The following is a 25,423-nucleotide window of genomic DNA, read 5'->3' on the forward strand; positions in this document are numbered from 1 at the left end:
TAAAAACAACAACAACAACAATGCTTTCACCACTGAGGTTTTTTGTTTTTTTTTTTCCTGAATAAAATTTGTGGGGAGAGTACAAAAGCAAAAACAAAAGATTAAAATGTAAGGTGGAAACATCCCTGGCATAGGGATTAGCATATTTAATATCCTATAGATTTGATCTTTAACTTATGCAAGTTTATTTGAACAATAGTTTTCATTTCTTCAGAGCCTGGTTTCCCAGCCTGTCAAACCATCATGCTGGACCACATAGACTGTAAAGGGGGCAAGAAACTACTAATTATTGAGCATCACTTCTTACTCTCCACTTGATACAATTTTAAGAAATGAACATGGATATTAATTTAGTAATCTTACCCCTAAAACAATCTTTATTAAGAAAGACATTGTTCATCCCATTTTATCCAATACTGAAAGTGAAATCTAAGTAATTTGTTAGATCACCAACTAATAAAGGGATGAGTCCCAAAAGCAGGTTCATGTATCCTGGTCATAGTTTCCTGCATCCCTTCCTTTGAAAGCTGTGCCTCCTTCCTCTATTCAAGGCATTGCCAGTTAGAGTGAAATCACATTAACAAAGAAGGCTGAAAGGAAAGCTCAGACTTGTGAACAGAGAAGATTTATCTAGTCTCTGTGGGATTAGAATCACCTCAATTTAATACGATCCACAATCTCATGTATTTCTAATTCATTAAAATATTAAATAAGGCAGGATTTAACATTGGCACCTTTCCCAAATGCATATATTACCATCTGTCATTAGTCTGTCTTTTCATTCTCAGTAAATTCTTGGTTGAAGTGCCTTTTTTTTAATCCTGAGTAGATTTAAACTAATTTTCAAGCAAACTTTTATAAAATCCTATATCAAACGATGAATTAAAGATCAAATACATTTCATATAGTTTCTCCTTTTTTGTAAGTTCATTTTATGACACTTCATCTGATACACATTATGCTTCATATATTCTTCTTCCCCTTGCTCATAATAACATTGGGATTCTTTGATTATAACTCCAAACCCTCTTATTCTTGTCTGCAATTTTGTTAAATTAAAATGGGATAGTAAATTCTTAATTTGTCAATTTTCAGTCTTAGGATTTATTCAAAATATCTTATAAATTCTCTTTAATTCTAATATAAACTGATTCATAAATTCAATTCCATATGTATCTAACCAGGTTGGTTGGTAGCACTTCTTATTGTAGTATTTCAATACACAAAAATATATTTTTAAAAATTCCAAAGCTTAGTATTCTTCCACAGGCCTGTAAGTCTTTAATAGCACCATTAAAAAACAAACAAAAAAACCCTGTAAACTGTCAAGTGCATGTCTATAACAAGGTCTACTGTCCCACTTTCTTTATGAATTAAATGATTCTGACCAGGAAAATAAAAGATGCTTATTCTGATGTGCAGGCCTGATAAATGCCCATACCAGGTGTTTAAGTTTGAAACCACAGTAGGTTTTGTCAAAAATGTCTCCAGATTTTAGGGGTTTTCTCTACTGTCTCTCCCTTCACAGTGCTCTATTGCCTACCAGTCCCCAACTAGTCTCCTTTGTCCATTTTCCCTTTAAGTTTCATGGCCTAAAGTCCCCTTTTCCCAGGTCTTTGGACCCAAGACTCTCCTAGACTTGCTTTGTTCCTTTTTTTGTCTCTTGTAATGTCAGCAAGGGGAGGAGTGATTTAGAACATGGGTGTGCCCAGCAGATGTGCATATATGCTTGCAGGGTGTGCATGTGTGTCAGTAAATATTTGTGATTGTGGAGTTTGGGTGGTGCTGGGGTCAACAAAATCAAGCTGCAAGCATCGGTAATCAGAAAGAAATCTCTGGAGAAATACAGGGATATAAGAAGGTATGATCCAAACTAGAGGAGGAAATGAGAGACGGGGAAAGACAGGGAGGGAAGGAGGGGGAAGGAGAGGGTGCCCAGAATAGGAGATGGAAAGAAAGATTTAAGTTAAGCTTTTAATTTTTTCCATTTGTTTGAGAGGTGATATATTGGGCAATAGTCTTGAACAAATGATTAGAAAGAAATAACGGGTAGACATTTACCTCTCTTGAGTAATTGCAGTTTTAATGTTTGCTTGCTGATTGCTGTCATTTTTTGAGAAGTTGCAAATTCTCAGAATATTAGAATCTCTATTATTATTTAATACAAATATTAATATTATTTTATTATAATATTAATGCAAATATTAATATTATACAAGTAACTTTCATTTCCAATCTAATTTTCAAAACAAAATCTGAAATTTTCTTCATCTGTGTCCCCATGCCTTTTATAGGTAGGAATGTTTAGAGGTAAATACATTGCATTCCTTTCAACAGGTTCTAAGACTTATAGAAATTCATAATCTCCTCAAATGTAAAAAAAAAAATCAGTTGAGGCAAGTCTAACTGATTTAAAATTTATTTTCAAATCTTTTTAATGCTAAATCCATTAACTTTATAAGAATATATATTTGGAGAGAGAAATCTTACTTATGTAGAGCACATATATTTATAATGTTAAATTTTACTCTTAAGGTGGAGTATATAAGAATTATTTCATTAAACATGACTTTCATCTACTTGGAGAGCTCAGTAAATTAAAAAGTGTAACTTCAAACAAAGTGCAAAAGCAAGCAACTGTGATCTGTTTTTATCCTCTTTATGTGATCCCAAGTCATCAACAAATGAAGCTTTTTTTATTCCTTATAACTTCCAAATAGCAAAAAAGAAAGTTACCTTTTATTTATGAGTTATCACTTTTTCCTCTCTCTATTTTGACAAATAGCATGACAGGAAAATGATTAAGTTTCTCATTTCACAATGTGACTTCTGTGTTATTTATTGTCCAAATAAAAGTCACTTTGTGAATCAAAGTTTTTAATCTTTTTCCCCCCTCAATCTCAAAAAAATGTTTTGTCAGGAAACTGGTTTTGGTAAATACCTTTTTTTCCCCTAATGACAGGTAAGTCCTTTTAAATGACTCATTGCTAATTAGTTCAGAGAAACATTCCAAAAGAATATTTTATTTTTGGAACCTCGTTTTATTGATTTTCTGCTCCAGTAGCGTGACTAATGCACATCACAGTTAGAGCTCTGCAAAATGTTTGCAGCAAAACCCCAAATCAGGTGATAATCACCTGATATTTACCTGGTTTCTTTACTATGTTATCAACCAAATCATCAGGCTCAGTTCCTGAAAAGGTTCTTTGCTTTCATAAGAATTCCCAATAATGCTGGGCATTCCTCTGTGTCAAGATCATTTCTCTTGTAAATTCCCAAATTCAATCTCAAAATGAAATGAGATGCTATGGTTTTGGCTGTACTTTGCTTTTTATTTTTGGTTCAGTGGTGCCTGAAAGTCAAAATGAAACTCAAGTGGAGGCCCTTGGGAGCCCAAATGAGTAATTTAAATGAATATCAATGAATCCAGTATGTTGAATTTTAGCAGCATGGGCATTGCCAGAACCACAAAGTTTCCAGAACTTATGCAAGATGGCAATTGGCTTTAAAGATCAAGGTGGAGAACAGCTAATTGCTTTTCCTATAACAAGCTGTGTCTACACAATACTTTCTCTCTGTGACTTCATTTTAAACTTCTCATTTGTGTTCTATCTACTGAATAGTTTAACACATTCATTTTCTAGTATTGCTACTGCTGCTTACCTAGCCACATAGGAAGAGAAACAATGTTTAAATTTACCAGAAAAATGATATTGTGAGTTTCTCTTTCTACATTTACTCTCACACAGCAAGAAAATTGAGGATTGAAAAAAAAATATCCACATGCCTTTTATTCAATTTATTTATATAAGACATGTTTACCATAAAGGAAATGCAGAAAAAAAAGTTTACTAAAAATATGCTTCTGAAAATTAAAGTGAATATTGTTGCTTTGTAAGCTGTAAAATTATAAAACTTGGTGAAAAAGAAATTAGTGGTAGAGGGCAGGATGGACAAGAGAACTCCTAGAAAATTAATGAAACCTGTTGCTTTTTTTAAAAAAAATATATACTATATATACACAAAAATACACAGTATTTCCATAAATTAACAGATTTAATATTAGTAATGCTGATCTCATAGGAAAATCTTTATTCACACTGGAATTAATTGAGATAGTTTATTGTCTCTGTTCTGTCAAAAAATTTATATTGAGAGTCAATTATTTTTCCAATTTAATGATAATTTTGAGTTATGAATGTACCTCTTCATTGAGTATTTTAAAACAGGGAGAATGAATCTATACAGTTTTGAGAGTGGAAGTTTACAATCAAAACTTTATACCCAGCTGAATTATCTTGCAAAAATAAACACATTAGAAATACATAATGAATGTTTAAAGTTTTTTAAAAGTTGACTCGATAATTTTGATAAATATTACTTGATGACGCACTTTAAGACATAGTTTCCCACTTTTTCCCAATGACACCCTAATGTCTCAGAATTTTTTTTACAGTCCCCCAACCAACTTAAGCACCTAACAGCTCTGTTTACAAAAGCAATAGTCAGATAGCTTAAGTATTTATGTTTTAAAACTTAGAACTATATGAAAAACTAATACTCCAATATTAATGGAAATGATATTCTTAGTTTACTAGTAAATAACCACCATTTCTTATTAATGGGATGCTTATACCAGTTGAACATTGTAAAACTCAAACATTGGACTTGGATTGGATATACTATAGCTCTCTTTCCTGTGATAACATAATTAAAATGCAAAATTTACTTTTTTAATTATAAAATCTTCATTAAAAAAGTAGTTTTCACAAAGGTATATGTGATCTAATGTTGAAATCCTGAACTAGCTTGAACTGAATTCATACTCGTTTAATAGACATAAATGTGTTTCCTACAAAAATTCAGAATATCTTGAGTTATCTCTGTGATACTCTAAATCCTGTAGAACGGTTTTGTTATTGGGGTTTTAAACAAAGACTGGAGAATCAATATCATAGACTCAAAAATAAAGAAATTCATAATATAAGCAAAAAAAGAATAATCTCTTCTATGTCCTATATCAGACATCTAAGTCAGATATTCCTTTAGATTTTGCTTTGTTGGATAATATTATTAAGTATAAAAATATCTTTTTGGAAAAAAAAATGTTCAGAAGCTTCTTTTCAGCCTATCCTATATTTTCTCATATAAATCCATAAACATAAAAAGAGTATTAGATAACTTTTACAAGAAAAAAAAAAGTTTTTTTATGAACTCTATATGGCCAACTTTACATATACCAGTGCAGATCTCAAACATATGCAGAAAAAATTCCAGTACTAAGTGGACCATTATATTAAATGTATTTCTCCCCAGTGGTAAGATTGTGTCAGGGAATTTTTTCTTCATTATATTTTTTTACACATTTCTAAGATTTTAATCATTTGCATGTAGTCATTTGTAAGAAAATTAAATTTTTAAAATAAAAATGGTAAATACTCATGATTAAAACACATTTTAATTAACTGTCACTAATAACAAATATTTTCTGGAAAAAGTAAAGATTATGAAAGAATGAGAAGAAAATTAATGGAAAGGTAAATCAATTTTTGACACTGCTTCTTGTATAAGAAAAGCAATACATGCAATATTTGTGATATTTTTCTGATATTGTTTGAGGATGCTAACTTTAAATTTGTGTATTCCATAGATTCACTTCAGGTTTAAAAACATATTTGAAAATTAGAAAAAGTGCATGGTAGGTTTTCCAGTACTATTTTATTTATTTGTACAATAACAACTATAGGGATATATTTTTTTATCCTGAAGTGAGAAGGTAATGTAAGTGTTCACTCTCCACCCCCTTGCCATCAGGTAAGCTTTATTATGGTGTATAGAGACCAGAAAAAAACAGTTTCTCCAAATTGTAGTATATGTTGGCTTAAATTTTGCCCAAATATCTATCCTAAATACACCTAATACAAAAACGAACGCATTCCCTTTTTCTGCCTTGCCGACTCTTTATAATATCCTATTTCTCATCTGAGAATGCTACTAAAATAGTCACAAAATTATACAATGAGACAATTATTTTAATCAAACTAATGCAAAAATAATTTTTGCTTTTATGCTTATATATATATATATGTCTATATATTTTATCAATTAAATTAACAGAAAAGGGGAAATGAGCAAATTTAGAAGAGTCAAATGTTACGTTTACAGATTTGCATTTAAGTTTAAGGAGTTTGGACATACAAATAGAAATTACATTTCTTCTGGGCCTCCCCTGGTGGCGCAGCAGTTGAGTGCTGGGCTGCGAAGCTGCTTGCAGCCTCTGCAGCACTGGTTTGATCCCCGGCCACCAGCAAGGGTCCCACATGGGGCGCAGACTTCTCCTGCCCTGCCCACTGCTCCCCTCAGCAGTGTATTTCGTCAGTCTGCCTGTTCTGTTCCCCACCATGGCTCTGGCGAATTCTCTCACCCTCCTGTGCTTCTGACTGTACCCAGTGCTTGTATTAATAAATAAATACATCTTTAAAAAAAAATGACATTTCTTCTTTTTGTTCATGACTTAATTTCTTCTACTGTTTATCTTTATTTGATATGCTAATATAAATAATGTTGGCTATACAGTTTGCTTTCATTTCAGCTTTGAATTTTTTTCCCCTGGGCTTCTAATTTCATTTCTATATGTGGATTGATTTATTGCCAATTACTGCCAGATAACAAGAATGAGGGTTTCTTAAACTGTTTTCAATTCTTTTTGAAATAAATGATCATATTAGTGAACAGTCTGAATTCTACCCTCATCTTCCAGTCCTTTTCTCATCCAATCTTCATGTAATAATTACCTATTATATGGACAAAATTAAAAGCAAAATAAATAAAAATGGTAATTATAAAAAGTACTAATTGACCACAATGTTTTCTTTTTTTTTAGAGGCATGTTTTTATTTATTTATTTGTTTGTTTGTTTGTTTGTACATACACTGGGTACAGTCAGAAGTGCGGGAGGGTGAGAGAATTCACCCCAGCCAGAGCAGGGAGCAGAGCAGGCAGAAGGACCGAAGTACACTGGTGAGGGGAGCAGCGGGGGGCAGGAGAGGTCTGCGTGCCATGTGGGACCCTCCGCTGGTGGCCGGGGAGCAGCCGGGGATCGAACCAGCGCCACAGAGGCTGCAGGCAGCTTCACAACCCAGCGCTCAACCGCTGCGCCACCGGGGAGGCCCCACAATGTTTTTTTTATTTAATATTTGCTAAGAATATATGGCTTGCTCAACAGTGATTTCATCTTTATAATTATGTTCTTATGACTCCATAGTGATTTTATGTTAACATTAATATATTTATTCCCTAAATAAAAGTTAATATTATCAACACATGGCTTTGAAATAACAAAGGCATATTTATCTTCAGGAATATTTACTTTTGAATATCTTGAAAATAATACCACTAATAATAATCACATTTACTAACAAAGGAGCTACTTGCTTTAACTATATTTTCACACATACTATTTTAACAGGACTAAAATAGAGTTCATGACTATAAAATAGAGTTCATAATAGTATCTTTCTATTCTGCAAGAGAAAATACAAGGTTGGAAAGTTTAAACAACCACTCAGGAATCTTTTGACTGAAAGTGTGCCCAAGTATTTGCTGACCTTTAGCACAGCAGCCAAAACTTGAACAAAATTTCACTAGGTTTTACAAAATATTGTTTGCTTACACTCTATTTTTCTTGTCTGTTTTAAAGTCCACAAGAGCAAGAAACCTATATATTTCATCAATTAATAGGAAAGTATGACGTGTATGTTGGGTGCTTATTCTGAAACAACCACTAATAGTGTGTAACTGTTGATGTAAATGTTTATTTTGGCACTCCACTATACTCTCACTTAAAGAATAACGTATTGTGGGCCTCCCCGGTGGCACAGTGGTTGGGCGCTGGGTTGCGAAGCTGCCTGCAGCATCTGTGGCGCCGGTTCGATCCCCGGCTGTTCCCCGGCCACCAGAGGAGGGTCCCACATGGCGCGCAGACCTCTCCTGCAGCCTGCTGCTCCCCTCAGCAGTGTACTTCGGTCCTTCTGCCTGCTCTGCTCCCCGCTCTGGCTCTGGTGAATTCTCTCACCCTCCCGTGCCTCTGACTGTACCCAGTGCTTGTATGTATAAATAAATAAATAAATAAATAAATAAATAAATAAATAAATAAATCTTAAAAAAAAAAAAGAAAGAATAACGTATTGTACTTACATCCTAATTCTGTCCCCTCTCCATCACCATCTATGAAAATGTCACAGACCCATTAGGCCACAGTATATTGAAATGACCAAATTCAGTTGTCTTCTTTCTAACTGATCTGTTCACTTTGCATCTCCACTTTTTTGATTTGCTTCTAATTCTGCTTCAGGTTACCATGTGTCAGAGGAAACTAGCCAATGTCAGCATAACTGTGATTATGTCTCATGGATAACAATTTGACTGACATCATCAGGGTGAGAAGACATCGAGAAGAGTCAGCCATGGCAGCCATGGAAGGGCGATATCTGTTGCCTTCACCCCATGCCCACCACTGGACTGAATGCTTCAGAGACCAAATTTCTGTTTCACCCCATACCTGAGACAAGATTGAACTTTTAAGGAGACCAAAGCAGATCCTGAATCACACCCCTGATGTTCCAGCTCTGTGTTTTACTACTGAAAGTGATACAAAGTTTCAATCTTTCTAAATTAGTGTCCAACCTATAAAATGACAACGATGATAGCTATAATTATAATAATAAGCATAATTGAAGAATCATTTTAATACTTGTGAAATTATTTGCAACATAATATAGAAAACAAATGTCGTTACACATTTTTAAAATTATTTTGCCTATTGGTTCATAGTGAGAATGGAATATTCTCAGTATATTTTGGTGCAGAATATATGTATTTGTATACATACACTTATAAATATAATATACTCATTATGTATGCATATATATATACTAAATAGTTTATATTTCTTAATTAATTTTAAACTATGAGATTAATTGATAAAATATTTGTAATCTGTTCTATGTCCTGGAATAATTTGAGTGATTTAAAAATCACATAGAAAATTAAAACTCATTCTAAATCTTTCTGAGTTTGATGCTTTCTTATTAATTTAAAGATTAATAATTCAACTAGCATTTTATTTACATTCAAATTGGGATTTACTCAATCTCAGCTTTCAGCACCAAGAAAAAAGAATTGGGATTTAATCATTATTAAATATTTAATAATAAGTGTTAATATTAAATATTTAATAAACTTGTTCTACAGCTTTTTGAAGTTTATTTAGGCCCTTGATATCTTTTAATACAATTATTTATATGTTTTATAGAAAACAAATACTGGCTTTTCAAATTTATTAATATATGTACAGGTAACATTTCCTAATTCAAATTCTTTGTGGGTATCCAGATATGAATTTCTTGTGAGGAATAGCACTGAAGAGCTTGTGTTCTGAAACTTCCTCCCTAAAAAGAAGAATAGAAGTTAGACTATCTCCAATGAAACACAATAATTCAAAATGTATTAAATATCTAGTTGTAAGACCTGAAACCATAAAATATATGAAAGAAAAATAGGCAAAACTTTCTGCTACATTGGCTTCAATCATATCTTTGTGGATGTGACTACAACAGCAAAGGTAAGAAAAGTAAAAATAAACAAATCTAACTACATCAAATTAAAAAGCTTCCACTCAGTGAAAGTAATATCATTAAAATGAAAAGATTGAATGAGAAAAAATATTTGCATATCATTACTTCCAACATGGCTGATAGCCAAAATCTAGAAATGTTAGAGACAAATTTGCAAAGAGACAAATAACCCAATGACAAAATGGACGGAAGAGCTAAATAGACACATCTTCAAAGAATACATACAAATGGGCAAACAGGGACACAAAAATATGCTTATCATTAGTTATTATCAGGGTAAATGAAATCAAAACCTTCAGGAGATTTAAACTCACCCCTTTGAGAACAACCCATTATCAAAAAAAAAAAAAAAAACAGAAAAAAGCAAACAAACAAACAAAAAATAAGTTGAGAAACTTCAATAAGTCAAAACACTGGAACCCAAAATGTACTTTCCTTAAATATTTTGTAATTGTGCCCAGTTCATTTATTTTCTTGTCAAACAAGAATATCAATAACTACAATGTCACATTAGGTCTCTCAGAGGACCTCTAAGATAGTAAAATACTTTAGACTTACATAATTATTTTCTAACATGACTACCTTCACAGTCATTTGTCAATTGTTTCAAACTAGCATGCTTGTATGTTTGTGCACATTCACCTTGCAAATATGATAGGTGAAGCGATACCATGGTTGTGAGTTCTTCAGCATTAATTTCTCTGCCTGATGTGAATGACACATTATTTGTGGGGTTTTTTTTTTTTTTTTTTTTGCCCCTCAAAGACTCCCATATCTCACACATACACAGAAGTTTTGATTTCTCAGTGTAGTCTTCAAATTATTTACAATTTTCTGTTCATATACCTATTTTCCTACCAGATCGGGGGCTTCCTGAAAACAAACAAACAAAAAATAAGAAACATGTTCTATACTTATTCTTAGAAAATTCAATAGCAAATGGGCCAATAACTTTCTGCTGAATGACCTTGGGCAGGTCTGTAGTAAAATTCCAGATAAAGGGGAAAGACCAAGAGTATTATGAGAACCAAAAAGCAGGGTCTCACTTGGACTATGAACCATTTTCCCATGGTCCTAACTTGATTATCTCTTGAACCCCATTATCTCCTTGAGTCCCCTTACTACTTTCACTACCCCACAAATCATATAAGCAAAATAAACTAAACTAGCATTTTAATATATATTTTAATTCAACACCTAAATAATGCAATTGTTTATCTTTCAAAAGTAAGTACATTAAAAATAAAATAATAAATAAAGCAAAGTAACAAGGAAAGTCTCTCCTTCCAGCTCAGTTCCCCTCATAGAACTACAGAATGCCCACTGAAATCGTGTATGAATGCATAAAACCCTGCCGTAGGGTAAAAAGACTTTTTATCTTGATTCCTTTTGTTGTGTTTTACAAATTGTTCAAGGCCCTGTGGGCCCAGTTTTGAGAAAAGAATGACTTTTGAGTCCTTTCCAAATCCTCATTTTAGGGTAGGGAGCTCCTACCAGGAGACACCTTCAGCAAAATCTCCTTCAAATTTGGCCGACTGGGGGTGTGCCATCCCTGGGCTCTGGAAATCCAGTTTATAAGACTGCTCGTAGCAGCCAAGTTTCAAAAACAAAGCTGTGGGTGGAAAAATATCCAAAAGTTTCAAAGGCAAAAGCTGCCATCTGAAGTTTTCTAACATTTCTGTAGGAAGTAGTGAGGGAGTAATGCTGAGAATACCCTGCAAATTATACAAAGGCAACTTGAAAAGCTCCAGCATGTCAGCTTTCAAAAGTCCTCCTGAGGCTGAGAGACTGTGAAATTCTCATGTATGTTGATTTATGCAGTGATTTGCTTTGACCCTAGGGAAAGCTGCTTTATGTTTTGGACATCTATGCCTACCCACCTTCCCACCTATTTGCAAGAATCTCCAAACAAACATGCAAAGGGAAATGAAAAAAGAAGAAAGGGAAGCGATCATAAAAATAAAAAATCCCCAATTCAAAAGTTAAAATATGTTTTCCTTTGTCTCTGTGAACATTCCAAGCACAGTGGTTTATTCTGTCAAACTTTTTTCAAAGATGATTTTGTTAATGTGTATGTGTATATAGTTACATCTTAAAAATAAATAGACGTGGACAAAATATGTGTTTCAGTAGAGGCCAAGAAGGACATTTTGCCCGAACAATCTTCTCCTATCTTCTTGACTTAGACAAATTCTAGCCATGTTGCAAATCCTGTCTAATCTACTTACTTTCTAGAACAATTTCTGACTACCGTAGTTTACAATTTAACCCATCATCAAGGTTTGTATATTGCCTATTAGCTGAAACATATTTTGACAATTAACCAACACAGTCCAGTTGACATTAACTATATTTTTTATCTTTGACATTTAAAATATTTGAATGTGATTTACAGTGACAATTACATTTTAATGCTTCCTGACCATATGATTTAAACATGACTTAAAGAGTTTAACTTGTATTTTTGATCTTTGATAACTGGAAGCTTTTCTACCATACCCCTTCTTCTTACCCCCTATATCTGGACAAACTGAAAAGAAAGTCTAGGCATTCTCTCCTCTTATGCCAACAGGAGATTCATGCTAACTTTAAATCATGCAAACTCAAATCATACAAACTTCCATCCAGAGTGAGAAATCTCCACACTAGCCCTACCATTTAACCATAACAAAATGCCGAACCACTCTTATTTCCTTGCTCTCTCAAGCCATTTTCATGCCAGCTTAGGAGGCCTGCTCTGCTCTCCTCAGGAAGCCTCATTATGTAAGCAATAAACCTTTCATTATCATTTAGTATATGTTTGAAGTCATCAGTGTTGACAACTGAGATGAATTTTAGGTTTAGTTTATTCTTCCTATGCCAATGATTACAATACCTTCACTGGTATCTAGTATGAGATTTATACACATTATTCACATTGTTTAATTCCCAACTGAATTACTTTCACCCCGTCAGTTTTCTTAGTAAGCTGAAACTCAAATTTGGTTGGGGGTGGGGGTGGAGGGTTCACCACTTATTCCCTCCACTCTTTCAGCTACCCGACTGCTAATTGGATAATCAAAATAGTCTGTTAGTATTCTCCTTGAAAATAAATTAAGTAATGGAAGAGAAAAACTAGGGAAAAACTCCAAGCATGAGCTTTTTACTCTGTACTGATGATAGTGTCCATGCCTGAGACCAGGATCCTCAGGCACATGGTTAATAACTCCTGATACTCCTCACTCACTTCATAGGACACTCCCCGTTGAGCTTACACTTGGCCTCTGAAGCTTTCCATCAACACTCACAGGAGCTACTAGCAATCAAAAGAAGAGATGAGATAGAAAATAGATTTGCCATCCTGGGCATAGTCTCAATTTCAAAGTATAATAAAACAATGTATAAGGATGAAAATGTTTGGAATGGAAGTTGAGATTGGTCATTTGCTCATTGCAAAAATGCATCCAATCAACAGTCATCCTTTATACTTTTTTTATCATTTCAAATATATTAAATATATTGTGTATTTATGTGAACATTTTTGAGAGTAATATGGTTTCCCTGTTTTTTTTTTTATCCTTCTATTTTCACGCACAATGCTATCATTTAGGTAAGGCAAGTGAACATAACATACATGGCTGATGAGAAATACACAAATCATGACTTGCCCAAGATCAAACAAGTAACTTTCTGGTCTTTGATTCCCTAGTCAAGTATCTTTCTATTACACAAAAAATCTTTCTTAGTGTTAGAGCCTATATGAAAAGTAAGAAATAAGATGTGCTTGAGATGTAAGTAATATCCACGAGATGAGATTATATATGAGTGATGTGCAGAGGTAAATCATAAAGATACCTATGTTCTGTTCACATGATGTTCATCCGGATTTAATACTCTCATCAGCCGACCAAGTGCTTAACATGAGACTCCATAGGCTTCTGTTGTGAAAAACAACAACATACAAACAAAAACCACTACTGACACTTAAACTCTTTTATTGATTGCTAGTACTTTCTGTGAGTGCTGATGGGAAGTTTCAGAGGCCAGTGTATATCTATGGAGATTTACATTAAAGAAATTTTCCTTCTAGGGCCTCCCTGGTGGCGCAGGTGGTTGAGTGCCACACTATGAAGCAGTCCGCAGCCTTTGCAGCAAGGGTTCGATCCCGGCCGGCCAGCGAGAATCTCACATGGTGAAGCAGACCTCTCCTGTCTTGCCTGCTGCTCCCCTCAGCAGTGTATTTCTTCAGTCTGCCTGTCTGTTCCCTGCTCTGTCTCTGGTGAATCCTCTCACCACCCTGTGCATCTGGCCTGTACCCCGGTTCTTGTATAAAAATAAATAAATCTTAAAAAAAAAAGAAATCCCCCTTCTATAAAAAATTAAATATATATGTGTATGTGTACATACATACATGCATGTGTATATAGTATATATTCAAAAACATACAAATACATATATTTCTTCTTCAGGAATCTATCAAATTGAAATAAAAGGGAAATGAAAAGTGAAAGAGGAGAAGAGATAAAATGGGAGAGCAGGTTTGTAGTATAATAGTTTTGTCTGATATTTATGCAAAAATTTTCCTCTCTGTTATCTAGCGATTCAAATTAATAATTGAGCTAATCATAAACCAAATGTGAAAATTAAACAAAACACATAGATAGGTAGTGCTGATACAAATCACTTAATAAGTTAAAATAGATTTCACAAAGAGCAATGTAAGCTTACATCCCTGTAAGCTTACACTTCCCTGAAAGAATTTACCTGATTAGTATATATGTTGACAAACTTATGCAATCATCCTAGTTTAGATAAATCAACTGGAAATGACTGGGTGATGTTTTCTGGTAATCAGTTAAATCAAGTCTGGTTGCACATTATCCTTAGATTTTTATCAGCTCCTTAGGGGCACAAATAAAATGACAAATACCAATTCTCTCTTGGTTGTTAGTCTGATGTCCAATCACCTTGTCCTCTTTCACACTGAACTCATCTGTCCACCATCCACTGCCCATGGCTGGGAACTGCTTTTTCTGCTCAATGTATGTGCTGGACTGGTTCATGCTTTGGAGCAGTTGGTTAATGATAATGATAATGATTTAGATTCCAATGGGCAGTAAATATAAAATATTTGATCGTTAAGTGGCTTCATGAATGTAGGAAATTGTTTACTAACTGTGTGGGGAGGAGAAGTCGATTGAAGCATGCTAAAAAGTACAAGCTCAGAAAATGAGAACAGAAAATGATAAAGCAATGAGTTTTATTCTTGGAATATGAACAGTAGATAACAAAAGAAATAAAAAGGGAGGGAGGCAGGGAGGGAGGTCGAAGGAGGAAGGATAGGAAAACTTGAAACCTTAGAAAGGTATGTGCATCATGTAAATATGATAAAACCAAAACATTTCAAAATGATGCAAGAAATGAATTAAAGACCTTTTATTTGGTCAATATTTTGACTAATCAAGGCAGATGCACCTAAAGACTGTTGAATCTACTAGCCATAACCGTTAGATTACGATCTCTTTTCAGAATGAAAATTACACATCTTAAAACTATGATTATTTAATCAGTGCATATATTGTGTTGCTTTAGTCATAGAACTGTTATTAGATATTATTAGCAGGGATATTAAAATAAGTGATTTGTCAAATGTGACTGATAAACAACAGAAAAAAACAACTACATAAGCCAAATCTTGATCTCAATTTCCAACTTTGAAACATTGAAACATAAAGTCAAAACAAATACATTTTACATTTTCTGTATTAAACTTTCCTTCCTCATGTGACTGTAATATCCCCTAGCACATAGTTGGGTTTCACACCAGTGTCCCCAGCACACTTCTCCATGCTGGACAGATGGGGGTGCTCAGTAAGTGTGTCTCTGATGACACTGCCAGATACAACTCTTTAGGATTAAGTTTACTTATTTATTTGGGACAGCAAGAACTTCAGTTATCATTTATTTAAAAGATGTAGCAACTTTAGGGAAAACTTCTGCAGCTAAAGGAACCAACCTATACTCAGGATGTAACCTCTAGACCCAGTGATATCAGCGTGCTTTTTAAGAGAATTGTTATAAAGCTGCCTTTGCCGTTTCAGAATCCCAAAGTAAATACTCAGAGCAACAACTGTTTTACGGACTTCTCTTCCAGACCATATTTAGAATCCATCAACTGGGGTCAAAAGCATCTGCTTCCATCTGAACTACCAGTTCTCAAAATGTAGTAGTGCTCAGAAATTCAGATTCCTGAGCTGACTGTCAAGGGCCACAAGGGAATGTGCCCAAGATGAGTCTGATGAGGTATTTATGCTGAAATTAACATCAATCTAGATTCTTTGTGTCTTGGAATCAACTGGACATATAAAAAAATAATAAGTGCTCTACCCACTCCAAAGATTCTAATTTAATTATCCCGGCTGTTGGGGTGGGGGTTGGGGGAAGAGGAGAGGTTGGTCCATTTCTTATCTGTTAAAAAGTACCCTAAGTGGCTGTTAGTGCTGAGAATAATTTGAGTTCTCCCTGAGTGTCCAGTCCCTCTGACAGCCTGCACTATCTCTCAGGAAAAAGAAAAAAATATTACCTAAAACCCAGCAATATCTATCTTTATAGGATCAACACCCTTAATTGAATAGGTGTTTAAATAAAGAACGACAAGAAGGGTTGCTGAAGAGTAAGTTTCCTCTATGAGAAAACAGCTTTTAGCACCCAGCTTCCACTGACACAAATGAAATCCTGGAGCTCTGGGGAAGTGTGACTGTTGTCCTTGCTCTGACAAGATCTCTGTCTTCTGCTGCCACCAATGTGGGATTTGAGGACTGCTACTGCACACCTGAACTCCGCACACCTGACCTCCACACTCAGTAGCTCTGTCTCTGGGGCTGCTTGTTTTCAAGACTCCAGAGCTGCCATTCCAAACTGTCTCTGTGTCAGCAGTGGGCATTTTCTGTGGGCAGTTTCTGTGTCAGCAGTGGGCATTTCTACCCCCTACACCAGTTCTTGAAAGATCTCACTTGTAATTCTGAACTCTTCACGGCTCTGAAAACCCCTTATCTGAGGTCAGAACCTGTGTCTGCCAGGGTGGAGAGGCTGGTCTGGTTCTGATGACTTACCGCTCTCAGCTCCTGCTCTCACTCTGCTTGACCTTCCATCACCAGGTGGTGACTGCTTCCCCTGAACCATTGCTACAGCATCTAACTTTGCCCCTTTGACTTCATTTTTTCTTCCAACCTACACCTTTTCCATTAGTCAAATTTATTGAAAAAAAAAACACCTTTTATTTCATTGCTAGCAATCTCAAAAATCACTGACTCCGCATATCCATCTATGATAAAGTGCCACTTTCTTTGGAGTCTGAGTCAATTTTCATGGAGCCTCATTTTTCATTTCCAACCAGGATCTCCTTGAAAGAAGTGTGGTGACACTTGACTCTCATTCTCACTCTCTTTCCTTTCTTGCCCTCACACTTGCCGCCCCTTGAAGCACAAATTCCCTTGGGGCGCAGACAATGTTTTTCAATGTTCAAGGCTCTGCTCACAGTCCACCTGGTCCATAACACCATGATTCCATCTGTCTACAGTGACTTTTTAAGTAACAGAACACATATTTTCTCATCAATCTTAGGACTTATGATAATGTATTCTATACTCAATTCTGGGGAGCTAGTCTTAGAAATTTGACATATGAGACTACATTCTGCACTGAATTCTGGGGAAGTCACTTTAGAAATCTGACATATGCAGAGGAAGTAATTTCTAACTAGTTAATTGGTAAAACCTATATAGAACTGAAGTCAAAGTTATGGGAAAACTTTCAGTTAAAGCTGAAGGAAAATGCTACAGCTTTATGATAATATATTTTCATCTGTGAAACTCCAAATGGAGATTCTGACCAGCAAATGCCTTTTTCTAAACAAAGGAAGCTGACCTCATGCAATTACCATTCTCCTCTCTCTCTGTGCCAACATGTGGCCCAATGAGAGGTCTGAGTTCAAACACATGAAAAGTGCTTTGAAATGTCACTTGTTCACATCTGAGAAAATACTGCCTTCTTTGCCCCCTACCAGTGTAATCAACTGTAATTTCAAATCAATATCTTGCCTCACCATGGATTGCTTTGTACATCCAGTCTTCTTCTTGTTCTTTTTCTGCCTCATTACTTATCTCCTTCACCTACTGATATTAGCTGCTCCAGATACTAATGTAATTTTCCCAGCAGTGTGAAGTAGATTCAGCTCCTTGACAGTCAGATCTGAGTTTTCCAGCATGTTACAGAAAACATTTATTTTCTGGCTATTTGTTCTAGACTTTCAAGTACATTATTAAACTTAGTTAGAAAATGGGAACTGGTTTTCACTTTGAGCTGAGGATGCTGCTCCAAATTAAAAGATTTTCACTGATCCCTATGGAGTCATTTCAGGGCAAAGAGTGTCTAACTCAACCATTTTAGGATGTACTGGGGATAAGTTGAAAGAAGGATTGTCTTTCACTAAATTGATTTTCTGCTCTTGCATTATTTATTATCAGCAAAATTTATGTGGAAACATTGCTTTTCTTTCCTTGACAAAGTTCTTAACCATTTCTGAATTTTTACTGTGGCCTTGAACTAATTTGACATTTTCTTAACACTGACTCAGCCACTCCTGGGATAAGTTCTTCCTTTTTTGCCATGTAACCAAATCTGCCTCTTGAGCAGTATCAGTCCAGGTGTGCCTCCTCCATGAAACTTTCCCTGAATATTCTCTCTTTTTTGCTTTCAGTATAGTGTCAGCTATAGGGTAGACACTCAACAAATATGCATTAAATGATAGAAGTCAAATATTTCATTTCCTGCTCCCTGTCCTGGCTCTTATTTGTAGGATAGCAAGAAAATCCCCTTCACTAGGCCTTACTTTCCAAAATGTAAAAGAGGAACATAGGACAAAGAATTTCTTATAATTCTAAAAGTACAGTAAAAAACTGTGTATTGGAGACTAGGTGGCTAATTGATCTAGCTTCCTTTTATGTAGGTTCAGACTAAGAGAAGAAGTGGATATTCTTGATATTCTGAAAGGCATGATATTCTGAAAAGTCATAATTGTAATATGATAACAATAGCTAATGTAAGTATAAGCATATATAGTGTTTATTGCATGCAAGGAACACATGGTCATCATAAAAGTGTTGTAACTTGTCATTGCTAGTAAGTAACAAAGCTGGAATTTAAATCCAAAAGCTTAGCTCCATAGTCTGGGAAGGAGAATGTATTTATCTACGTATATATTTCTATTTAGTAATGTTACAGCATTTATGAAAATAAAACATAAAATGAAGTGAACGTGGTTGAGAATATTTTCAAGCTTACTATGTAACTCCATTGCATTAAAAAAAAAGATTGTTTGTCTAACTCAACCATGAATCAATCTGTTGTTCAGAAAATAAATGTATTTAAAAATGTATGAAGCAACTAATACATGCCTAAGAGGTGGGCTATGTATAAGGCATATACATATACACTTTACCTTCAAAGACCTTGAAAAATGGATTTGAACAAATTAAATTCTCACACTTAATACAATTAGGACATATACACTGTACTATAACATATGATCAGTTGATGCATTCATAACAGCATTTATGTTAGATGTGCAACTATAATCTAAGGTTTTAGCTTTATAACTTTGCCTATGTTTAATTTCATGTTACCTGTGCAACATTAATAGATTTCTTTTTCCTTGTCTCAGGAACACTGCACAAATTTTAATGCCAAAAACTAAATATTTAAATCCTTAGTGAAAAGCATTCAACGACTATAGAAATATTGCCAGTATCACAGTATTTGCAGACTGGTAAATCCATTGTGACTGTCCAATTTTCCACACATCTAAATTTTGAATTTTGATATCCCTCCTTGTATTTCCCAAGATCAGGAAGTGAGTGGCAAGACCTTTTCCACATTTCTGAAATAAAGTCATCCACAATTAAAATGGTTTACTGGAAACAGATGGACTTCCCGCAGAGATTAACCCAATTATCTTTGGTTTAAGAGCCAGAAAAAGCTATAAGATCATTATCTTACAAGACAAGAATTTTATCGTGATGCCAATCTCATTACATGAGTGAATGGAGGTGTTTAGTGATAGTTTTCCTGCATAAATATTCGTAATAGATTTAGTTTTTCAAACTCTTGGCTGCTCATTATTTCCAAATGAAAGAGGCTGACAGATGAACGGTGTGCTTTACAAAGGCCAGAGACTCTACTACATATAGTTTCCTCCAGAAAAACAACAACAACAACAACAACAAACAAACAAGAAAACTTCTCTTAGACAATCAGAAGAGTTCTACTTTAATATACACTCCTAAAAATATTCAAAGTTGTGTTACTTACATTTCACTTTGGAACAAAGCTTATAAACCTGAGATATTTTACAAAAATGTGTTTCCCCAAACACACAGTCTTTTAGCAGGGAAATTCCATAACTATTAGGAGCTTGGAGCTACTTGAAAATTTTCAAAAATAAATGCCCCTAAGGAAAGTTAGCATGTTCACTTTATTTTGTATTTGGGGAGGAGGGATTATAGGGTAGAGATGCCAGTTGTGAAAAATGTGAAAACACTAATTCAAAAGGATAGATGCACATTTGTGTTCACAGAAGCACTATTTACAATAGCCTAGTTACAGCAATAATCTAAACTCCCTACAACAACAGATAAGTGGATAAAGCAGATGTGGTATGTACACATAATGGAATACTACTCAGCTATTAAAAAAAAGATGAAATTTTGCCATTAGTGACAATATGGATTGTACTGGAGGACATTATGCTAGGTAAGTAAGTCAGAAGGAGAAAGACAAATACCAGATGATTACACTCATGTGGCATATAAAGAAACAAAAGACAAAACAAAAATAAAGCAAAACAAACCCTTGAAATCTGTGAAGAACTGAGGCTTTCTGAGGGGAGTAGAGAACAAAGAGAGAGTGTCCAAAGGACCGTAGTAGAGAATTAAAGGTGCTCTGTGGATGGGTGTGGTGGGATCACATACGTCTGAAGAGGTGTGAGCCTATATCCCTAAATCATACACAGTTTTGAAAACCAATAATAACTCAATTAAAAAAATGAGGGAAAAGGGTGTTCTTATTGCTTGTCTCCATATATTTAATAAGATACATTTAATGAAACATTCTTTTTAAAGAATTATTTATCTAGGCATACAAGGACTGGGGTATAGGGCAGAGGTGAGGAGGGTGAGAGGATTCACCAGAGACAGAATGGGGAACAAAACTGGCAGATCTACTGAAATACACTGCTGAGGGGAGCAGCGGGCGAGTCAGGAGACGTCTGTTGTGCCATGTGGGGCACCTGGCTGGGGATTGAACTTGTGCTGCAGAGGCTGCTGATATCTTCATAGTGCTGCATCTTAACCCCTTGCACCACCAGGGAGGCTCAGTTTAATGAAACATACATGAGAGGGAAGCAGCAGCCTGTGCTTCATATCAAAAGGGAGAATCAGTTGGTCTGTGATGTGACAAGATAAGATGGCCAAGCATAAAAGAGAAGCAATTCTGAATCAAACATTGACTCTACCATGAGGAAAATATAAGGAACTACACTGGCCTTTGAAGACCTAAGCAAGAGTTTTGTAACATTAATTGTTTCACTAATTGTGATAGCACTGCAACTGGCAGAAATTTAGTATCAGCATTTCTACAACTGGTGCTATTACTACCTATTACACGGAGTTTTTGTAAGTGCAAAATAAGATAAGACATAAATATTTTACAAATTGTGAAGTGTTACTGTGAATTGTTAATGCAGTTGGATGATAGATAATTTATCCCTTTCTCCTCAGTCAGAGTTGGACACAGGAAGCTCAAATTCCAAAGGTCCATGAGAATTTTATAGGCCAAGAAAATGTTTTTTTTTTAATTTATATTCAAATCAAAAGAAAAATGAATATAAAGTAACAGAACGGATTCATCCAGAATTATTTTATTTATCTTATGGCACAGTCATTAAAAATAATGCTTTTTTTTTTTTTTTTTTTTTTTTGTGGGATCCTCACCAGTGGCCGGGGATCGAACTGGTGCTGCAGAGGCTGCGGGCAGCCTCGCAACCAGCACTCAACTGCTGCGCCACCAGGGGAGGCCCAAAAATAATGCATATCATTGATTATTGCTTTTTACAAAATGGAAGAAGACACCCACAAAGGCAAAAGAGCTTAGGGAGCATAGAATTGAAAATGCAACACTATCCTCGCTCTCCATTAAAGTTATTTATATTTGAATCAGTTTTATTTCTGAATCTTTCAGAACATGTGCCTTTTTTACCAGCCTGGGTTGGAGAAGGGTCAGATGTGGACTTTGCACATTCATTCCTGGAGTGAGGCAGACACACCCACCAAAACGCAGATAAGGCAGTCAGCTCTGAGATGTCAGAGGAGCACCGAAGCATAATTCATTCTTTTTAAGCCATGTAACTATTCTAGAATTACTTGATTATGTCTGATCAAAGACTCTCCATTTATTTGTTCCTTTGTTTGTGTGACTGAAGTTTAAAATGAAAACTAGATAGTGGATGAGACAGTTGGGCTTTGATTCTCCTCCTACTTGGTTCTACTAGAACTTTGAAATAAATGTGTCAGGTTTTCTTTGATCTGTCTACCTACTGTCTGTCTGCTACTACCTCTTCATCTCTCTCCCTCTTTCTATCCATCTATCTATAGTCATCTAGCTATTTTTCTGATTTAATGTACAGTAATATATATGAAAGAAAATAAAAATAGTATATAATGCTACTCATATAGATTTAAATATATATATATACACCCATTGAATACTAAAATTTTAATGGATAATATATTTTTAAAATTATAAATGAAACATTAAAATTGGGTAGTAATTGGATGGGTGAAAGAGGGGATACAGAATGAAGGAGAGAAAATGAAATAAAATATAATAAGACCAGTTCTTTCACTCTTGCACCATAAGTAAATGAATATGGTGTAATAACTTCTAATGTCTGCACTGGGTCTTGAGAATAATATATAGTAGTTCAAAGAAGGAGGTAGCATTGAGTCAGAATGGATAAGGATTGCTTCAGAGAGAATGCAGAATTTGAATTACATCTTAAAGGAGAACCATAATCTAGGGACATCAAAGGAGAAACAAGGGGGATTCATGAAAGGGGAGACCAGAGCGAAATCTAAGGGGTGGGTCAGTGTAAGGCAGGTCTGGGGGCAGCTAGTAAATGCATCACCATTCTAGGTCTGAAAACGCAGCCCCAGGTACACTGGGCTGTGGACGGTGAGAGTAACGTTGGACAGGGCTTGTCATCACTGTGAAACCATAGGGCCTTTTCAAATAGAGCTTTTGTAGACAGACATAGATAATGGGGATGTTAAAATGGGCCATGTCTCTTCTGAAGTAGAAGAAAAAAATCTGCAATCCTTCCTCTCCTCTTGCTATAACAATTCGAGGAAAGAAAAGAAGTCTATCATTCAACTGATCCCAGGGAAAAAGACAGGCAAGGTCATGTCCCCTCACACAGAGAGATGCAGCCCAGAGAGACCTGGTCTGTGATCTGCTCCCCATTAGGGCGGGTGGCTTTTCTTAATAGGGCCCTGATCGTTTTTCAAGTAGCAAATCTGTCCAGCAGAAGGCGGTGAGCTATTGTTATCATTTATTCTGATCCATGGAACCCAGTTGATAAAAAGGTTAGAAATGCCACCTCCAGACATGTACTACATCAGATGTGCTTAAAACTGCAATTTAGACGGAGCTCCAAATAGTTTCTGCCTTTCCTGTCATCTCTTTGGCAGAAATAATAACCTACAATAATAGCAGTTCTTTTGCTTCTAGGTTAGTATTAAAGGAATGAATATAATTTACAACCTATTTAGAAACACACACATCTACATATAATAGCAATACAATAGGCTACCTATGAAGATACTGAATTGATCAATATCAATAAATACAGGATATCATGAGAGATGAAATAAGACAGAGGATGAGGTAAGGTGGAATAACCTTTTATTTAAATTTCCTATATAAATTTTTGTTCTCATCTCATATTTTTTTCTTTAAAATAGTCATAGAAATTTTTCCTGTATTTTATGTGCATTAACTATTCACATAGTTACACAATTGGGATATTTTCTTGATGTTATTTATATTTTCTAGTTTATATACATATTCTTGCTCTCCCAAAACATGCCCTGAAAACAAGAACGTGTTCTACATATTATTTTATTATGATTCCAGGGGACAAAGGTAGGCAAAGCATTTAGGCTTACAATATACATTTCTCTACAATAACAAATATTCATTTCATAAGAATTTATTATTAATCTATAATGTAATCCAGATCCATTTAGTGCAAATGTTATGCTAAATTCTGCACTAACTTGTCATTCCCTGAAGAACAGACACTCCAAAGGCTGACAGTGGAATAATAAAGTAGAACTAAGCTGTGAAAAACCAGGCAATGCATTGACTACTTAAGAATATATACACAGTCACCCCGTTAACACGAAAACCAATGTCATCAGATTGCCCAAATGCCATTTTCTGCTTGGTGTTTCTCCACAAAATGTCAGTAAACAAGAAACTGAAAAAGAGACATAAATAAATAAATACATAAATAAATAAATAAAAAGTTCTTGTAAGAGCACAGAGTTGGCCTAATCTTGGGCATCTTATTTCTGCAGCAATATGAATTGATGTAACAAGCACTAACCATCAATTCCAATTGGCTCTTCAATCAACTAAGATTTGGTTACCTTAGGCAGACTGTTCTACCAAGGCCTCTCAATAGAATCAGATTATTTAGGGAAAAAATAAAAAATGATAGTTGAAACCCAGTTTAAACAGACAAGTAATACAAATATAAAACAGATTAAAATAAGGTCAGTCAGCAAGTAAAACACCAAAAATAATAAATATGGTGGAAATGATACTAGAAAACAGAAACCCACTAACATAGACAAGAATGGGATGTCTCTCTCACTTGTCTCCTTAATTCTAGAGACTCCCTTTTCACAGGCACTGAGTCCTGCCAATATATATATTTTAAATATTAAAAAAAGAATACTCCAGAACAGCAGTTTCTGTATTATTGGTTCCATGATGGTAGCTTATTTGATCTATATTTTGTTTGTTTGTGTTTTAAGTTTTGACTTTATTTCTACTTGGCTGTTAGGGTTCTCAGTTGCTGGATTGAAGATTGACTCACCAGGATATCAGAGGGTACTAAAGGGCATATCCTCCAGAATGGCAGATATTTTGGAAGATAAGGAGCTATCAGATGCCAGTGGATAAAATTCATGGAGTTTTTATTAGCTTGTACAGAAAGGTAATGATTTCCTACCTTCTCTTGACTTATTACTTTTTTTTAATTAACTTTTTTAAGATTTATTTACTTATTTATACAAGCACTGGGTACAATCAGAAGTGAGGGAGGGTGAGAGAATTCACCGGAGCCAGAGCGGGAACAGAGCAGGCAGACTGACCAAACACACTGCTGAGGAGAGCAGGGGGCAGCAGGAAAGGTCTGCGCGCCATGTGGGACCCTCGCTGGCGGCCGGGGATTGAACCGGCGCTTCAGAGGCTGCGGGCAGCTTCAAAACCCAGCATTCAACCGCTGCGCCACTGGGCCCAGTAAGGGACTTTGAAAGCAAATCAGCAACCTATTTTGATAGGTATATTGAGTGGCTAACCTGGGACTAAACAAAGAAGGAAGAGATGGTGCATATCACCAAAACATAGTGAGAAAATTTGATATAATATTTCTTTTTTTGAAGGGAGTTTAAAGAAATATTCAGAAA

The sequence above is a fragment of the Talpa europaea genome (genome assembly GCF_964194135.1).
Source record: "Talpa europaea genome assembly, chromosome: 13".
NCBI classification, from domain to species: domain Eukaryota; kingdom Metazoa; phylum Chordata; class Mammalia; order Eulipotyphla; family Talpidae; genus Talpa; species Talpa europaea.